Source organism: Eumetopias jubatus, unplaced genomic scaffold (genome assembly GCF_037043125.1).
Source record: "Eumetopias jubatus isolate StellerSeaLion01/CBP00866 unplaced genomic scaffold, mEumJub1_p1.0 scaffold_2, whole genome shotgun sequence".
Taxonomy (NCBI): Eukaryota; Metazoa; Chordata; class Mammalia; order Carnivora; family Otariidae; genus Eumetopias; species Eumetopias jubatus.
Window position 1 is genome coordinate 152,598,514 of NW_028274808.1, and position 17,578 is coordinate 152,616,091.

Genomic DNA, 17,578 nt, shown 5'->3' on the forward strand with positions numbered 1-17,578 from the left:
CTCTTCTGAGAGTCAGAGCAGAAGAGATCTTTTCCAACCCTCTGCCTCAGAGCAGAGAGAACGCAGTCTGTTCTTCAGTGAGTTCTCCAAGCCACACTATCTCTGTTTCTGTCTCTGAGGCTATAAAGTGCAGCATCCTGGGTTGTGCGCCCTTCAGCAGTGCTCCCAGTCCTCACCACCAGGTCAGGGCACATCTCTGCCCTTTGTGCTTCTAAAACCACCAGCCACCCCCAGTTCGCAGGCATGGCCTTGCTGCTCTGGGTTTCCTCCTGGGGGGCTGCCCTAAAGTCCTTTCCCCTGTCGCTACTGGTCTGGGAGTCTGTGCCCTGTCCCCAGCATGGGAGGCTATCGCTCACCCACAGTGTAGGATACCAACAGCTCGGCTCCTTCCCCCTTCTGTTTATCCTCCAATATCTGCCCGGGAATCACAGCTCCCTGCTTCATACCTCGAAACCAACCACCTGCGATATTCTGTTTGTAGAGATCCAGATCTATCTTCTTACATCTCAAGCTGATTTCATGGGTGTTCAGAGTGGTCTGGTAGATATCAAGTTCAACTCTAGGGACTGGTTAGAATAGGGTCCCCTACTCCTCCACCATCTTTTCCCTCTCCCCTGTCATTTTTTTTTCTATATAACTCTACTCAAAGGAGATGAAATGGTTTTCCATATCTTTTTCATAATCCATCTCACCAGGATTTATCAGCTCAATGTGGTAGATCATATCATGGTGTTTCTTTCACAGCCAACACTTTTTTTTTCTATTATATAGCCTCATATAGCCTCAGTTAAGCTGAGAAAAGAAGAATGGACTTAAGAATGTAAATAAATAAAAATATTAATGATTAAAAACAACAGACCTGTACCTCTGAAACAAATAATACATTATATGTTTAAAAAAAAAAAAAGAAGATAGGAAGGGAAAAATGAAGGGGGGGAAATTGGAGGGGGAGATTAACCTAGAAAGACTATGGACTCTGAGAAACAAACTGAGGGTTCTAGAGGGAAGGGGGTGGGAGAATGGGTTAGCCTGGTGATCGGTATTAAAGAGGGCACGTATTGAATGGAGCACTGGGTGTTATATGCAAACAATGAATCATGGAACACTACATCAAAAACTAATGATGTAATGTATGGTGATTAACATAATATAATAAAATTAAATTTTAAAAATGATTACATAATGAACATGAAAATCTTCTGGAATGCAAACTGAAAGCCAAGAAAGACAATGAACAAATCAGACAAGAACCAAGGTCTAACCAAGGAAGTTTTTCCACCACTAACTGAGCAAATCTTTATAATTTCTAACTGCAGTCCATCATTATTATGCATTAATGACTATGTGCTATATGTTCTTCCCAATTCTTGATGGCCAAAAATAGTGCTTATATTGTTAATACTCTGCTCCCATTACACTGTGTATTAGGGATGTGTATGTGTGTGTGTGCATGCAGGGGTGCATGCATGTGTGTGTATGACAGGACTAGGGAGTGATGGAAGTAATTAATCTATTAAGGTATATGTCACCAGACTTGGAATAGTAACATCCAGACTCAATGGAGAGCACTGCATATTACCCAGAGATGGTGAACTTTGTACAGAATAGAGCCTTGTGTGAGAAAAATGATATTCATTAATATTTGAGTGGCCAGAGAAGAAGAAACTGCTAAACACCCCTTGCTATCCATTCATCCATTTCTTAACAACCCTCTTTTGCCTTTGATTTTGAACCATGACAGCAAATATAAAGTACACTTCTCAGTTTTCCTTATCACTAAGTGGCCACAGTCTCAATTAAATGAGAGTAAAAGAGAGAGGTGAAACACGCAGGTAACATTTTGAAAAGAAAGTTTATTGCCCTCTATTTCATTTCCTTTTTCCTCCTTTATGCTCTCCCGGAAATGGTGACAACTGGAACAGCCACTTTAAATCAAGAAATGGAAGTCAGGTGTTGAAGGTAATAAATGCCTGCTCATCTAGCATGCCTAATACCCTTGAAACTTCTCTCAACCTCTGGGCTAAAAAATGACAAAGAAATAAACTGTTAGATCCAATGAATCTTTGCATCTTTTTTTCTTTACAGAAACTTAACTCATACCCTAACTAATTCAATAAACATCCATGCATGTTTCATTCCTTCACCCAATATCACCAATCACATAGATCATTCATCTTATATAGCAGATTGAATGAGAAGGACCGGAAGTATAATAAAACTTATCCTTACAATATAGTTCTCCTCTAGATATAAAGTAGGAATTTTGTTCTTCCTTAACTTAGGAGAAAGTTTTGTTCTTCCTTAACTTAGAAAAAAAAATAAAAAATTAATTTAAAAAAAATAAAACAACACTAACAAAGTAAATTTTCACACAGCCCTGCCTGCTGCCATCCTCTGCCTCCGGCCTTTAGTGCAGGACAGGGAGGCAACAAGGAAAGGGTTCCTTTAACAACCTCCTGGGGGGAGGCCCACACTTTCCCTTCTGGCTCCAGCCTGCCTGTCCCATCTTCTCACCAGCTGTTTGCCATTGGAAATCAGTTGCTTAAGCCAAACTCAGTTATTCACCACAAATCCCTAGTTCTCTGTTGTTCCTGGAAAGTTGCCCACCTCCTGCAGTACTCTCTCCACTTTCTACTTGGGACTTTCTTTTTTCCTCATTCTTTAAAGGTCCAATCAAGTCTTGTCATTTCCTAGACTTCCCCAACTACAACTGCTTTTGCTGACATCTCTTAATTCATGAAGCTCTGATAGTCTGTAAGTACCATAAGACCTTCAACAAAGGTAGTCCTGTTTTCTGATTTTTTTTTCTTAACCTGTACCACTATTCTACCCATTAGAGTTAGCTTCCCTACAGGGCAGAACTGGATCACAATTATCCTAGTCTGCCCATGATTCTGCCTTTAAGCATTGGCAATGAACCTACTCTGTGCTCTGAAGCAGAAGCATAAAAACACAAACTATAAATCAATATTAACAAATACGATACAGTGCAATCACATTCTCCTTGGTAGAAATTTCTATTTCTACTGGTAATTCTCAAGACCCAATGTATCATGGTTCTTTATGAGTTACTTTTGGCTCCATATGGCCTACTCCAGATCCATAGTTTATATGCTGTATATTCACCTCCATGCTAACATTTTTACCTGTGGCCTCTTTATTTTTCTGTAATAACCTGAAAGTCTTAATCAAAGACTAAGATTCATAGGTAGAATAGTTGGAGTAATATAGATCCTGAAGAATTCAAAACTCTTAAATTACATATGGAGAGTACCTAGCAATATATATTTCTCTTCAGTCCTGTCTCTTTATGGTAATTCCTTTGGGTAAAATCTAACACTTCTTATAGCAATATAGAACCACATTGCTTTGAATAATATATATTACAGAGGTATTTATGTTGAGAATATAACACTTTGTAGGTATGCTCTGTTTTCTGACCGCAGTGGTTCTATTCCAGTTTAACTGTGAACTATTAGCACCTCGGCAAGCAGCACATATCATTAGTTTTTTTCCTACCCTCACCTGAATGTAGCCACTCTGGAGATTTGGAATTTCCAGGGAAATTTCAGAATCCCTAAAGTATTTTTTGATCACACTGAACAAGTCTTTTACTCTCTTTGTCATGTTCAGCCAATGTTTGGAACTATTTCACTAGTGTTAAACAAAGTTCAGTGTTTTCTGCCAAAAATGATGTTTGAGTAATGATTCTGATAGAAACTTTGAGGGGTGGTTCTCATATTTCAAAGAGAAGAAGGGCTATTCCAAGTATTTATGGCTGGCCAAGAAAAATTTTAAGGCTTTTAGTATGGAAGCTTACATAAAACAGGCAGGTAACATGACTGTAAGCAATCAATCAATGTGGGTCCATTTTCATTTTTATGAAAACTATACCTATGGCTATATGCAATAAGAGCTATTTGGGTAGAGAAATTCAGATTGAAAAAAAAGCCAGCCTTGGACTTTTGTCTATTAGCTGGACTTTATTGTTGCTGATATGAGTTTTGTAAAAAAAACAGCAAAAAGTAGCCAATTTTCACAGCTAATACAGATAATTCCAAAAATTCCTGCAATATTACATGTACCCAACAAATTACAGCATTTATTTTTTCTTAAAAATTGGGACCAAAAAAACCAAAATGCCATTCTCTTATTTAAAAGCCTCTTGCATTAGCCAGAGATAAGAAGAAAAAAGCCATTTCTATTGATTTATGGAGAAAAACAAGTGTATAGTATTGAGTGAAAAGTATTGGTGAGAAAGTAGTGTATTATATTGGAAAAAAGAAAGACATCAACTTTAGTGAGTAGTTAAAAGTGGGTTGTTAGGGAATTTAAAAGAATATTTATATCAATGTGACCTTTGTGTAGAAACAAGGAAAATAGAAAAAGAAACAAGAATTGTATTACATTTTGCATTCCTTTGCAATGCAGAAGGCAGGGGAATAGAGCAGAGCTCTGGTATAAATAAAAAATTAAGATTCCCATGATGCTAAATAGCACAACCAGGGCTCCTTGGTGAACAAACTCTTCTCCTACCCACAACTTATGGGAATTACATTATAATGAAAACTATTACATACAAGTTAAGTGATTATTTCTCATGTGAAAGATGTGTCCAGCTAGTTTCACCTTAAAAGAAAGTCTGTCAAGGAGAAAATAATTTTGAGACTTTTTTTAATGTCATGGCATACATAGAAAATAATGTTTGCATGCCCACTGGGATAATTGGGCAAGGTGGACAATTAGCAGAGGCTCACTGTCTCCCCAGGCCTTGCACAACTTCTTTGTGGACCGAGGAGATCATCATCTCCTGGGTACTTCTAACTCCTTCCCTGCAGACCAGTACACCCTGGCTCATCTTCAGACACTGATTAATTTCAGTAGGAAAAGAACTTGTGTTTGAATAAAGGGGTTAAATTAGGCCTATGTACACTTGAGTTTCTGGACCACACATGTAGTATCTCCTATTGTTTTAGTTGCAAACAGTATGAATAAATCTGACAGTTGCATAAATCCATTTTGCATGACCTGTTTAAAATACTGGCATTGCCCATGTATGGAATGGGATTTTGGATCAAAGAATAAAAGTCACCTTTCTGTGTATTTTGGCTCATTATTATAGATAATGAGGCAGCTTATTTTTTGAATTGATTTCCCTACCCTATGCTATCAGCCAAAAAGGTTTAGTTGGCCTAGAGCCCCAAAGGAGAAAGGTACCAAAAGTCAAAATATAATAGCTACATTCTAGCATTCATTTTCATAACTTTCCAATATTTAAAAATATATACATATCATGGTATCAATCCTTCGGAAATTCAGGATTTTGTTTGCCTTAATTTTAGATAAAAAGTTAATGGTTATACTTTGTAAAGTATCTTTACAATTTAATAAAGCCTAGGTAAGTACAACTTAATTCAAGGAATAAAATATGTTAACATAGATCTTCAAACATTAATCTTTTGCCAAATTTAGTGATATGAGGAACCACAAAATCCTTTCTTTGGCAAAAAATATTTTGAGATACCTTGCCTCAAGTTGAACACTCTGGCTCACAATGTCTCAGAATGCTTATCAAAGGGTACCTTCTTCTTTTTTTTTTTCCTAAGCTTATAGAGAAAGATCAGGCAGTTGGTAAGTAGCAAAATCACCTCACTAGAGATACTTAGTTATAATCAAAGCCATTTCAAAATAGCACCACATAAGTAGGAAAGACTGGGTCAAATTAGTGACCAACAACCAGTCTAGTCATTGTTATTCAGAGTCAAAATACACTGGTATCTCCCAGAGGGTGATGCGACAGTTTGTGCCTTTGATGTTAAAAGCAAAGTGTGTAATTCAGACTCAAGATTTAGAGCATTTGTAGGTTCATAGTATAGAAGCGTATAGTTTGAATATGGCATGGATTGAAATGCATGAAGTAGCTTATAGCTGAGTCATTTCCATCTTTGCATTGTGCAATGTTTTTTTTCTCTTGCATTCCATTTGTTTTTCTTCTTTTTTTATATTTACATTTACCTTTTACCTCTTCAAATTCATCTTTTCTCTTTTTCTTTGTGTAAACTGGATAATACTCATGCTTATGAAAGAAATCCCTCTTGAATGCTACAATTTATTTTCCTTGGGGAATGGGAGCTATTAGGAAATCATTGAGGTTTAGCAAAGGCTGGGATGAAAAATCAAGTGTTTTCTGCATAAGCAACATGAGAAAGAAATGCTTTTTGAGATTTTACCACTACTTCTTATACATGATTCCAGTCTGGTAATGTTTCATCTTCATTAATATTAATTTAGTTTTGTGAGCTACACACAAATACTGAGAAAATAAATATGCTCAGCTAACCCTGTATATGTTCACTTCAACGGTAAACCAGAGAAACAAAAGCAAAATGTGAATATCTGTGGATTTTCTAATGTACAAATATAGACTGAAAATGGCAGATAGGACAATTGGAAGATATAGTGTATATTAACAGAAACTTCCCAATAAGAAAAATATTTATTTTGTTTTCTGTTTAAAGGTCAGTTTTGAAGATGTCTATGTAGGGCTATCAGAAAAAATCTTTGCTACAAAAGCAATGCAACTTCACATAAACTCTCAGTGGTGCTGACAGAACCAGATATACTGACAGATCAGTATAATAGAAAAAAAAATCACAAAATGAGCAGAACAGTGACTCTCTTTTGCTGATAAGGAAAGGAAAAAAAAGTAAGGTAAGTGACACAAAGGGAAGGGATGATATGGTAGTTTTTAATACAATAAATTGGTTATAGAAAGGTACTTAAAAGATGACGATAAATTGGTTTGTCTGAACTGTGGTCAATATTTTGATGCTGTAAACATTAATAACAATTTGCTTCTCTTGTCATACACTCCTGATATTATTAATAATTAGAATTAGACTAAAGTTTTATGGTATTTTCTACATCAAGTATGTATATGTGGTGAGATATATCACAGACAAGAAAGAACACTTGTTTTAATTTTTAGAGGTTATTTGCATTTTTTTGTAAAATACTTCTGACAACAAAATATTTGCATCTTTAAGGATAATAGGTTTAGACTAGTATTGTAACAAAAAAATTCAATACAATTGATTTATGACCTTTCTGTTTTTTTCAGTCCCATTTAAAAAGTAACCATGCCTTTATAAAATCACGATGGACTCAACATGATTTGTATCATATACTTAAGAATTTAAAAAATATTTGCTATATGAGGCCTCTCTTTACCTTTCCACATAAAAATTATTTAACAATTAGTTCTTCTGCCACTCCTGCACCGTAAACTCTAACAAAAGCAGTGTTCTGTTGTTCTAATAAGATCTTTTGATATTTTTTTGGTCGTTTTCTGCATGAATAAGGCTCACTGAAACAAACTATAAAATTACCCCAAGGTTTTCTTCTCAGATGGAACAAAGAATGACTGAACACAATTGAGTTTCTGACTTTTGACAAAATTTTCTGCTGCCCCTAAAATGATAACATTTAAAAATATAGTCCCCAAATGAGCAACGTATTCTTTGCAGATTTTAAGAGATGTAATGCCCATTCAGAAAACACAAATGTAAAAGTGTGAAGTGAGAAAAGTAATGAATTTGAGTCCAAAGACTACATGTGTCCAAGTTCACCAAAGTGATTTAATTTTAAAACACAGGGATAAAATTACTTGTCATGGGGAAATTTGTATTTGTTTTGGCACTGCTCCACTCTTTGGGATATAATTAATACCTCTGGGTCCTTCCTTATTTATACTTTCAAATGCATACTCTGAATATAATTTATTGATGTAAAACAAATTTTGTAGCTTAATCACTTAATATTGTTATATATATTCAGATACTACATGATGAGTATAAAATACTACACAAATCTGAGTGCTTTGTTGAAACAATACCATATATTCCCAGCATTAATAAATGCATTAAGCTTGGTAGCAGAGAAGTCCATTATATAAATTCACATTATATATTCACAATGTGAACTATGTCACAAATGCATCATTCTGTATCCTGCATCATAGAATACAGACTTTTGAAAATTCACAAGAGATATATCAAAACAGAGAATTCCTTTATATTCCACTCCTTTTCTGACATGATACCTATAACACCCAGCTTTATCCATGACTTCACAAGTCTTTGAAGCTGTACATGCAGTACAAGTATGCATCATTCCCTCCCAAGGAGTTAGTCTCTGGGATGTCAGCCCCTGACATGGCAGCTTATTAATTTTTAAAAATTACAAACTGTAGTTTTCTCAAAAGATTTATCCATTTATGAAACCATTGGTTATGCATTGTGTTACTTAAGAAATGAGTCTTTCTTGCACCAAAACATTTTTTTATGACATTCAGTAGGTGCATACTCCCCAATTAGAATTAATCCTATGTTAAAAGACCTGGGATCTCCATAAAGCCACTCAATTGATGGTAGACTCAATTTCTTTACTGATTAACATCTAATTTATAGAGAACAGAGACATAATAGAATTGGCTATGGGTTAGGTAAGGATTTGGTTGAAAGAAAATAATGACAAAATTCAGGAAAGGGAGCTGTCCAAAAAGTTCAGCGCAAAGGGTCTAAGACAGAAGAATGAAAATATTAAGAAAAGGAGGCAAAGGAAAGATGGAGAAAGAGTGTATTGAAGAGACTGAACGAGAAAATGGCATTATGTTTCGGGAACAAATGAAAAGTGAGTTAATGGTAAATCTAGAAAGAAATGTTTGTGTCTATGTGACCATTGTGTAGAGACACAATAGAGAAAAGAAATGAATGGTAGACTATTTTTACAGTCTTTTGAATACATAAATGAGGGAAATGGTGGGTCCCAGCTTGTCCTCAGACCCCTCCTGCTCTACATTCAACCTGTCTCTCCAGCTACTAACTTAACCAATCCAAATCAGGCTCAAACCCACCAGTACATATTTGGTATACAGAAACAAGTAATTGATACAGAGAAAGAAATAACATTAAAGGGAACAGAACTATAGGTGTGGACATCTGGAAATAAATATGCTTAGAAATCATGGGCACTGGCAAATGCCTCAGCTTGTTGGTTGGGACCTAGGAGAAGATAAAAATCAGAGATGATTAAAAAAAGATGACAGATATATCTTCTGCTGGATTGCAAGCAACTGGGATGTGAGGGATTTTTCACCCTTTATTTCCTATGTTTAGGAGAGTGCCTCACTGAGAATAAATGTCCAATACATACTGAATGGAGTAATAAAGTTATCAAAATTCCCACTGTTACTGCCTTAAAGCAAAACTAGCAGTGAAAACAAATAAATGCTAATATCAAAAAAGAAGCACTTGTAAGAGGACCCATTCCCAACTTGATATTTAAACAGCATTTGTTGAGATGGTTATTCAAAAAGGACCTGAAAAATCTTAGAACTGCTAAGGAAAGGTTGTATGTTTGAAGCCTTTGAGAGTTGAGTTTGAATTTCAGTTTCACCATTAGTCATGTGAATTTTGGAAATCAGTACATTCTAAGCTTCAGTTTCCCCATTTTCAAAACAATGATAAGTTCTACCTCACAGGACTTTTGTGGGACTCAAATGAGAAGATGAATTTAAAAACAGATATTGGGGAGGAAGACCCTATGGTCCTTCTAGCTGGATTTAGAATCAAATTGACATGAGACAGATCAATGGGAGAATATCCAATTTAATAGGCATATGTACAGGGAATTCACACAGACTTGAAATTCCAAAAACAATGAGGCAACATGAAGCTTATATGAGCTAAGGAGAGGGGCAGGGCCTGAGAATACATAGGGGTGAAAGCTCATTAGCAAGAAGGTGAAAGGAGATGTCTAGAAAAACAAGTTTCCCTATTATGCAGATACCTTCCTTAGGTGATGAGGATTCTCTGTTAATAGCTCTCTTCCTGGTACAGTCTCTCCTTTCCAATGTAAATTTAGGAAGTTATTGGGGAAGCTGAGAGCTTTTCCTGTATCTGCTGGGTTTTAATTTCTTTTAACTAAAAATAATCTTTATGCCAAAGTGGAACATTTTGGGTCATCTCATCCTGCACTTCTTCACAGACTAATGGATAGTAGGCACTCAGTAGATAAGACAGCTATTATTTTAATTGTTTTTAATATTATAATCATTATTTTTTAAAGATTTATTTTATTTTATTTTATTTTATTTTATTTTAGAGAGAGAAAGAATGTGTGAGTGGGGGGGGACAGAAGGAGATGGGGAGAATCTCAAGCAGACTCCCCACTGAGCATGGAGCCCGATGCTGGGCTTGATCTCATGACCCCAAGATAAACCCCCACGTGGATTGGCTTTCTGGACTGAGACAAAATCAAGAGTCAGACACTTAACTGACTGAGCCAACCAGGCACTTCTATCATCATCATTATTATAAATATGTCTTCTTGGAGTTCACACTCTACCAAAGTTAATATTGTATCTGCAAGTAAATTTCTCCTTAAACTCCAGCAAGTGGGAGGTCAAATGTGCTATAGCCATGTGTAAATTTTAAACAAACAATTGTGAATCTTATTTTCATGTAAAATAATAACAATTCCCTCCTATTCTTCTGGTACTGCCAATGGAAACTCTTTCTTTTTCTCCTTGAAACCTAAGCCCTTTATTAAGCCTTAAAATTTTTATTAATGTATGTAGTCAAAGGATTTACTCATTTAGAAAGTATTCCTTCCCTATTGGTCTAGGAAGAGACCAAGATTCTTCTTTTAGCATCTAAAAGAGCACTAACATATTATCATTTATAAAATATCATCATATTTAGGTGAGCCTGGGTGGTGCAGTCAGTTGGACCTCTGACTCTAGGTTCTGGCTCAGGTCATGATCTCAGGGTCATGGGATCAAGCCCCACAATGGGCTTTGCACTCAACATGGAGTCTGCTTAAGACTGTCTCTCCCTCTCTCCCTCTGCCCCTCCCACCATATGTTGGCTCCAAAATAAGCAAATAAATCTTAAAAAAAAATTAAAAATATATCATCATATTTTATCTTATATTTCCGGCAGTAAGTATTTGTTGCCATATGCTTATTTGTTTTCATTTGAAACAAACAAGAAATCAAAATTCATAAAACTCCTGTGGAAATAAAGGCCGTCCAAATGAGAACAAGAAAGACTATTTATTCAGAGCTTACTATAAAGCAAGGGAGTCAGCTACCATCACTTGCATTTGGCAGAGACTCAAAAGCAGGCAGGGGAATGAGGAGCTTTATAGTGGGAAAAAAAAGGAAGGCTCTGATTGGAGGTTGTGGCATGAAGAAGCTGGAGGTGGGCTAACTAGAAGTGGAGCATCCTGTGATTGCTTAGGAAGGCCTAGTTGGCTTTCTCTGGTTGATCTAAGTTGGAAGCAAAATTGTCATTTATCAATCAGTCATGATCATTTGGGGCTGATTGGTAAAGAGGTTGTGGGTTGGCTTTCTGGACTGGTTGCTACAAATGTTGTGGATTAGAATTTTGTTTTGTAAATGGTCTGGTCATTTTCAGTCTCTCCTTTTCTGACATAAATAGAGGACCCTTCAAAATAAGATTTTATTTTCATGCTAATTTATACTTATGGAAATGAGTTTCATAACATATATACTCAATAAGTATGTTTCTACACTGGAAATATATTATGCTTTTGAAAACATTTGTGTATAGATTTCTATGCAAAAGAGACAAACACATTAGTATTGACTTCAGGTTTTTTGTTAGTTGTTTTGGGGAGGAATCTCAATTCTGCTACTTTCGATTGGAGATATTTTAAGAACATTTTTGAAAACCAAGATGGAAATGCTTTATAGACCACCATGGCTAACAGAGGTATGATAGCCTACTATCAGTGTTCCTTATTCATTGATTAAGCCCTGAGGAAGAGCAATCTTACTGTGAAATTGCTTTTTTACTGGAAATAATTAAATCTGATATATAAAATAATTTATTAACTCTACAAGGTCTTTAAAAGCAATTTTGTTAGATGAATAAAGTATTGCTATCTTTGGGAAGAGATCACAACCAATCATAAACTATGTATAAAAATAATTTCACAATAAAAGAGTGATTATGCAATCTTGCACACAATTTACTCTGGGTAAACAGAGCTTTAGAATGTGGTAGCATGTTACCCTTAAGAACTTGAAATAAAAAAGCAACTCCTGAATAAGGAAATTATAAAATAAAAGTTTGCATTATTAAATTGCTTTATTTAAAGACTTTCCATTAAAAATAACCAAATGTTTTATATAAATTAAATTATCTTCTTCATTCATTCCTTCTTTTTTTAAACAGATACTGCTAAATACATGGAAGTCTAGACTGAGGATATGAGTTCAAATATGGTCAGCGGGCATCTGTTGGCACCATGTTTTAAAAAGTTGAACCAACCCTTAAAATTCAAGGCATTTCATATACAAATCTAGATTTCTGTCTTCTTGCCTTGAGAAACTGGGACCTGCATTTATGCAGACTAGACAATCAGCTGGAAGAGAAAAAGGGCAGTCTCCTTTAGACAGGGCATGTAATCTTCACTACAATTCTGACCATTCCCCAATGAAACATTAGCTCTCTCAATTCTCTTTTATCAGAGCCCTGCCATTGTTGTAATCCATAGAGATATATATCTTTATATCAGTGCCACTATAAAGAATTGAAAAGCAAAAGCTAGACCAAGAAAGGCGGAAATTTTATTTACTTGTAGAAATAAGGCTATTTTCACAATTAAATATGCAAGCCATTTCTGTAACAAAAAAGACAAAACCCAGTCCACTTAAATTGTTTATATTATCAGCCTGGCCCCTGCAAGCTTTTGCACTAGAAACTCCAGGTATACAAAGCCAGGTAGTATGCTAGTTCCTGGGAATGTAATTGTTAGCAATATCGATGGGTCCTTGACTTCATAGAGTTTATAAACCAGTAGGGAGAAAACTATTAGGAATTTTAATAAAGTTAAACAAGCAATTACAATAAAACCCTTTCCTTAACCATTAGAAAAATGGAAATTTCAAGGAGCTGCCCTTTTGTGAATCATAGGAAAAGCACAAAGGCCTAGGAAAAGATGTTTGGCTTATGCTAATTTTGGACTGTGAGATCTGAGGCCATGATACCCCATATGTCTACTTATACCAGTAATCACCAGTTCCCATAGTACTTACCTACCCAATTGTCTGCCTCTCTCCTTCACGCATTGCAAACTTCTAGTATGTGATCAGCAAACTCCCCTATAGCTGCCAACTTTAGTCTGAATGTTTTCCTGGCTGGCTGACCATCACTAAAACCTAGTTTCCCCTTGTGGAAGTTATTCCACTGCATTGCTCTTAAGAGAAAGCCTTCTTGGGGTGCCTGGGTGGCTCAGTCATTAAGTGTCTGCCTTCAGCTCAGGTCATGATCCCAGGGCCCTGGGATTGAGCTCTGCATCGGGCTCCCTGCTTTGTGGGAAGCCTACTTCTCCCTCTCCCACTCCCTCTGCTTGTGTTCTGTCTCTCGCTGTGTCTCTTCTCTGTCAAATAAATAAATAAAATCTTGAAAAATTAAAAAAAGAGAGAGAGAAAGCCTTCTTTTTCTTTCTCAGTCCACAAATCTCATGACCAAGAAGTGAGATAAATGTTCTCCTTCCTCCTTAATGCTACAGTTAGGTAATTAATCACTCACCTTCTTCTGAAAGAATTAATGCTATCTAAAGCATGTGTCATCTTCCTTTGCCACCCTCTTGTATCTCGATACCATCTACAAAGCTGTTCCTTATCATTTGTTGAAGACATCTCTCAGCTACTTCAGCAATGACATCGATGAATTAGCCACGCCCCAATCTCTTTGGTCCTTGAAGCCTCATCTCTATACTACCATAGACACCCATTCCTACAATTAATTTTTTAAAGATTTTATTTATTTATTTGGGAGAGAGAGAATGAGAGATAGAGAGCACGAGAGGGAAGAGGGTCAGAGGGAGAAGCAGACTCCCCGCTGAGCGGGGAGCCCGATGCGGGACTCGGTTCTTGCACTCCAGGATCATGACCTGAGCCGAAAGCAGTCACTTAACCAACTGAGCCACCCAGGCACCCCGCTACAATTAATTTTTATTTCAATAGAAATTCAACCAGCTGTGAAACTGGACTTCAGACATAATTCCTAATCCCTCTCCAGCCCTTTTGCTGTAACTGTCTTTTGATTAACCCTCTCCCAGTTTTTTTTCTTCTTTTTTGTCCATCTTGATTATACAATATGCCACTACAATCACTCATTTGCAAACACTCAACTCATTTGCCCCTTTCCCCTCCATTTTCACTCTAAGAAACCTCTTCTTGAACTTCAACCTGCACCATTTTCCTGCCGGTAATTGAGCACCTGAATATTACTAGGGAAAAGAAAAACATAACTGGACATATTTCACATTCAAGTCATAATAAAATTCCCCAAATGAGCACAAAATAAGTAACTCCTAGAACTACTATATTCCTTTAGTACATTTGTTTTCCAACATTCTGAGATAATTTATCATGTCTTCACTCTACATTCTCAACTCCACTGTGCTAAGTATTAGTGATTTAATTAATATTTTATTGAGATAATTGAAGACATCCAACATAACCTCTTTGGCATAGACTGCTCAGAATTTCAAAATATTCATTCAATTTTTTTTTAAAGATTTTATTTATTTATTTGAGAGAGAGAGAATGAGAGACAGAGAGCACGAGAGGGAAGAGGGTCAGAGGGAGAAGCAGACTCCCTGCTGAGCAGGGAGCCCGATGCAGGCCTCGATCCCGGGACTCCAGGATCATGACCTGAGCCGAAGGCAGTTGCTTAACCAACTGAGCCACCCAGGCGCCCTCATTCAATTTTTTTTAACAACAGAACTCCATTTTTTTCTTTCAGAACTCCATTTTTTTGATAATCATATTTCTATCTGGCTAAAAGATTTTATTTCCCAGCCTTCCTTGGAGCTAGGTATGGCCCTATGACTTAGTCCTAGCCAAGGAGATATAAATAGAAATGTGTGATATCTCCATAAAGTTCATTAGAAGGTATGGATGTAGCCTTCTTTTTCTACTTTCTTCAAATTACTGCCTAGAAATAAAAAAAAAAAAAATGTGGTGTCTTTTATGCAAAACCTTTTTTAAGAAAAAGGGGAAAGGGTCAAGTAAAAAGGAATGGAAATTACTCACAGCGTGTCATAATAAAAGATCATTTGTGGTCCTTGCCAAAGACTGTTTCAATAGACTGGGAGAATTAGAAGACATTGCAGGGGATGGAGTGAGTGAAAAGATCAGAATAAGAGACAATCAGTTCATAAAAATCTTTTAAGAAGTTTGATTATAAAAGAGATGGGAGATGAAGAAGTAAATTGAGGAAGAATTAGAAATTAGGATTTTTAGTGGGAGGTGCTTAATTGTTTCATACTACTTTTACTTACTGAAGGAGTATGTGTTGATTTTAACAAATTCATCAGTCTAAGGGAGACTAAAGGAAAAATTAATGTTCCCTCCATACCTCTTCTACTCTCCCAGCCCCCTAAACAACCCATTCTTCATTGTTACTACAATTTTTTAACATGACATTGTTTTAATTTTCTCTCCCATAAAATGGAGATATTAGTGTTAATATCAAAGGTTGGCAAAGTTGACATGTGCTGTTATTTCTTGGCAGTTGGACCTGTGATTGGTTCATTTACTCTCAAGTTGATTCTCTGATGTGGTCTCGCTCTGCCCCACATCACAGATGTCTGCCTCCTTTTTTGGGGGTGGGGGAGGTCCTTTATCAATTGGCTTCCAGTTAGTTTCAAGATTCTGGATGCACTAGCAGAAGACTTCAGGAGAGAAAGGAAGTCAGGATAGTTATAATTATCTTTCTCTTTCTCTTGGCCCCATGCCAGGTCTCAGCAAGATCTGCCTGTACTCTGATAGCACCACCTTGCCCCACTGTACTTCCAACTATTGGGGTGATTGTAGAGTTCAGCTACTGCCAAGTTCTGGATGTCTTTCTATCACCCATTTGGTTTGTCCTGTCTTTTATCACTTTTGTCATTTTATCACTTTATCACAATTGTCTATTAAACTCTTGATGAGCTCTCTTCCTGACTTTGCCCCGATACATGGCATCATCGTCATTGCCATCTGAATGAGTCTGTAAATAGGAATTAGTTACATGCAGAAACAAGTGCCTCAGAAAGTCAAAGATGGAGTTCAAAACCTAGGAAAGAGGAGAAGCCTGGATTTGGAAGAAGGAAAAACATCTCCCTATTAAAAGAGGAAAAGAAAGGGGGCACCTGGGTGGCTCAGTTGGTTAAGCATCTGCCTTCAGCTCAGGTCATGATCCCAGAGTCCTGGGATAGAGTCTCACTGGGCTCCCTGCTCAGTGGGGAACCTGCTTCTCCCTCTGCCCCTCCCCCCTGTTCATGTTTTTTCTCTCTCTCAAATAAATAATTAAAATCTTGAAAAATAAAAAGAGGTAAAGGAAGAAAACATGAATATAGAACCAGGCAAATAGTCAGCCTAGTTTATTTTGTTTTACATTTTGTTATTTTTACATAATCCATTCATTCTGTACATGTTTGAGGCAACTGAGACCAGAGTGTAATTTTATCTTATCTCCCACTAACACCTTAGCAAGGTAGTGAGTCTCCAGGGAAAGATGACAGAATCGTGTATTTATGCAGATAGAGCCTTAGAAAGTGTAACAGAACTCTTCAGGTCCCAGAGTGCACAGCAACAGTAGAATAATATGCATGCAACACAAAATGGGGCCAAAAATAAAAACAGCTTCATGGAATTCCCAGACAGCTTTAGGCTTAATTAGGCTCAAAAAGTTCCCCAAGCACAACATTGTGGGAGGAACAACAAAATTATTTCTCTTGGCCTGAGCATGGTACTACAGAATAAAAGAGATTTGCTGAATTTAATGGACCAGATGAGAACCAGGAATAACGTAGTAGAAATCTGTATAGAATGACCACTGAGAAATAAGCAAGACAAGGAGCGACTCAATAGAAGTCAGTGTGAACAAAGCACAGTTAAAACTAGATGTCCATCATACCCCCAGTGTTTTGGAACTATGTAAGACCCACAGACCCTTGACTCAGAAGCTAGAAAAGAAAAGGGAAGACCATGAAATAATTTGGATTACAAATTTTGACACTCTGATGAAATAGGGCTCAAAATAGAAATTATAGTTTTAGAAAAATAAATTTCAATTTATTATACATCTGAATTAGTAAAATGAAGTTTCTACCTGTGACAAGCAAATAAAAATAGCTGAAGGCTCTTACGAGATGAGTTTTAAACTCGTTTTAGAGGAATAAGCTTGTGTAATAAGAATTTGTATGAAGTACTGCATTGAAGATCTAAATGAATCTATTTTTGGTCAAAACAGAGAAAGCCAAGATAGAAAAAATATATCCCTATTTTAAAATGCTCAAAGAATGTTTTGAAGAATTGGTTGAAAGGATGAAATCAACTAAAATACGACCTTGGACTTGTATGAATGAACACATAGCATTTTGGTCATTTTGTTGTTTTCTTTTGTTTCTCCACATATAAAAAAATTCTATAAAGACAGATTTAGTTGTAAAATTATTTGGAAAGAATTTTTCAAATATTTATACATATTTTCAA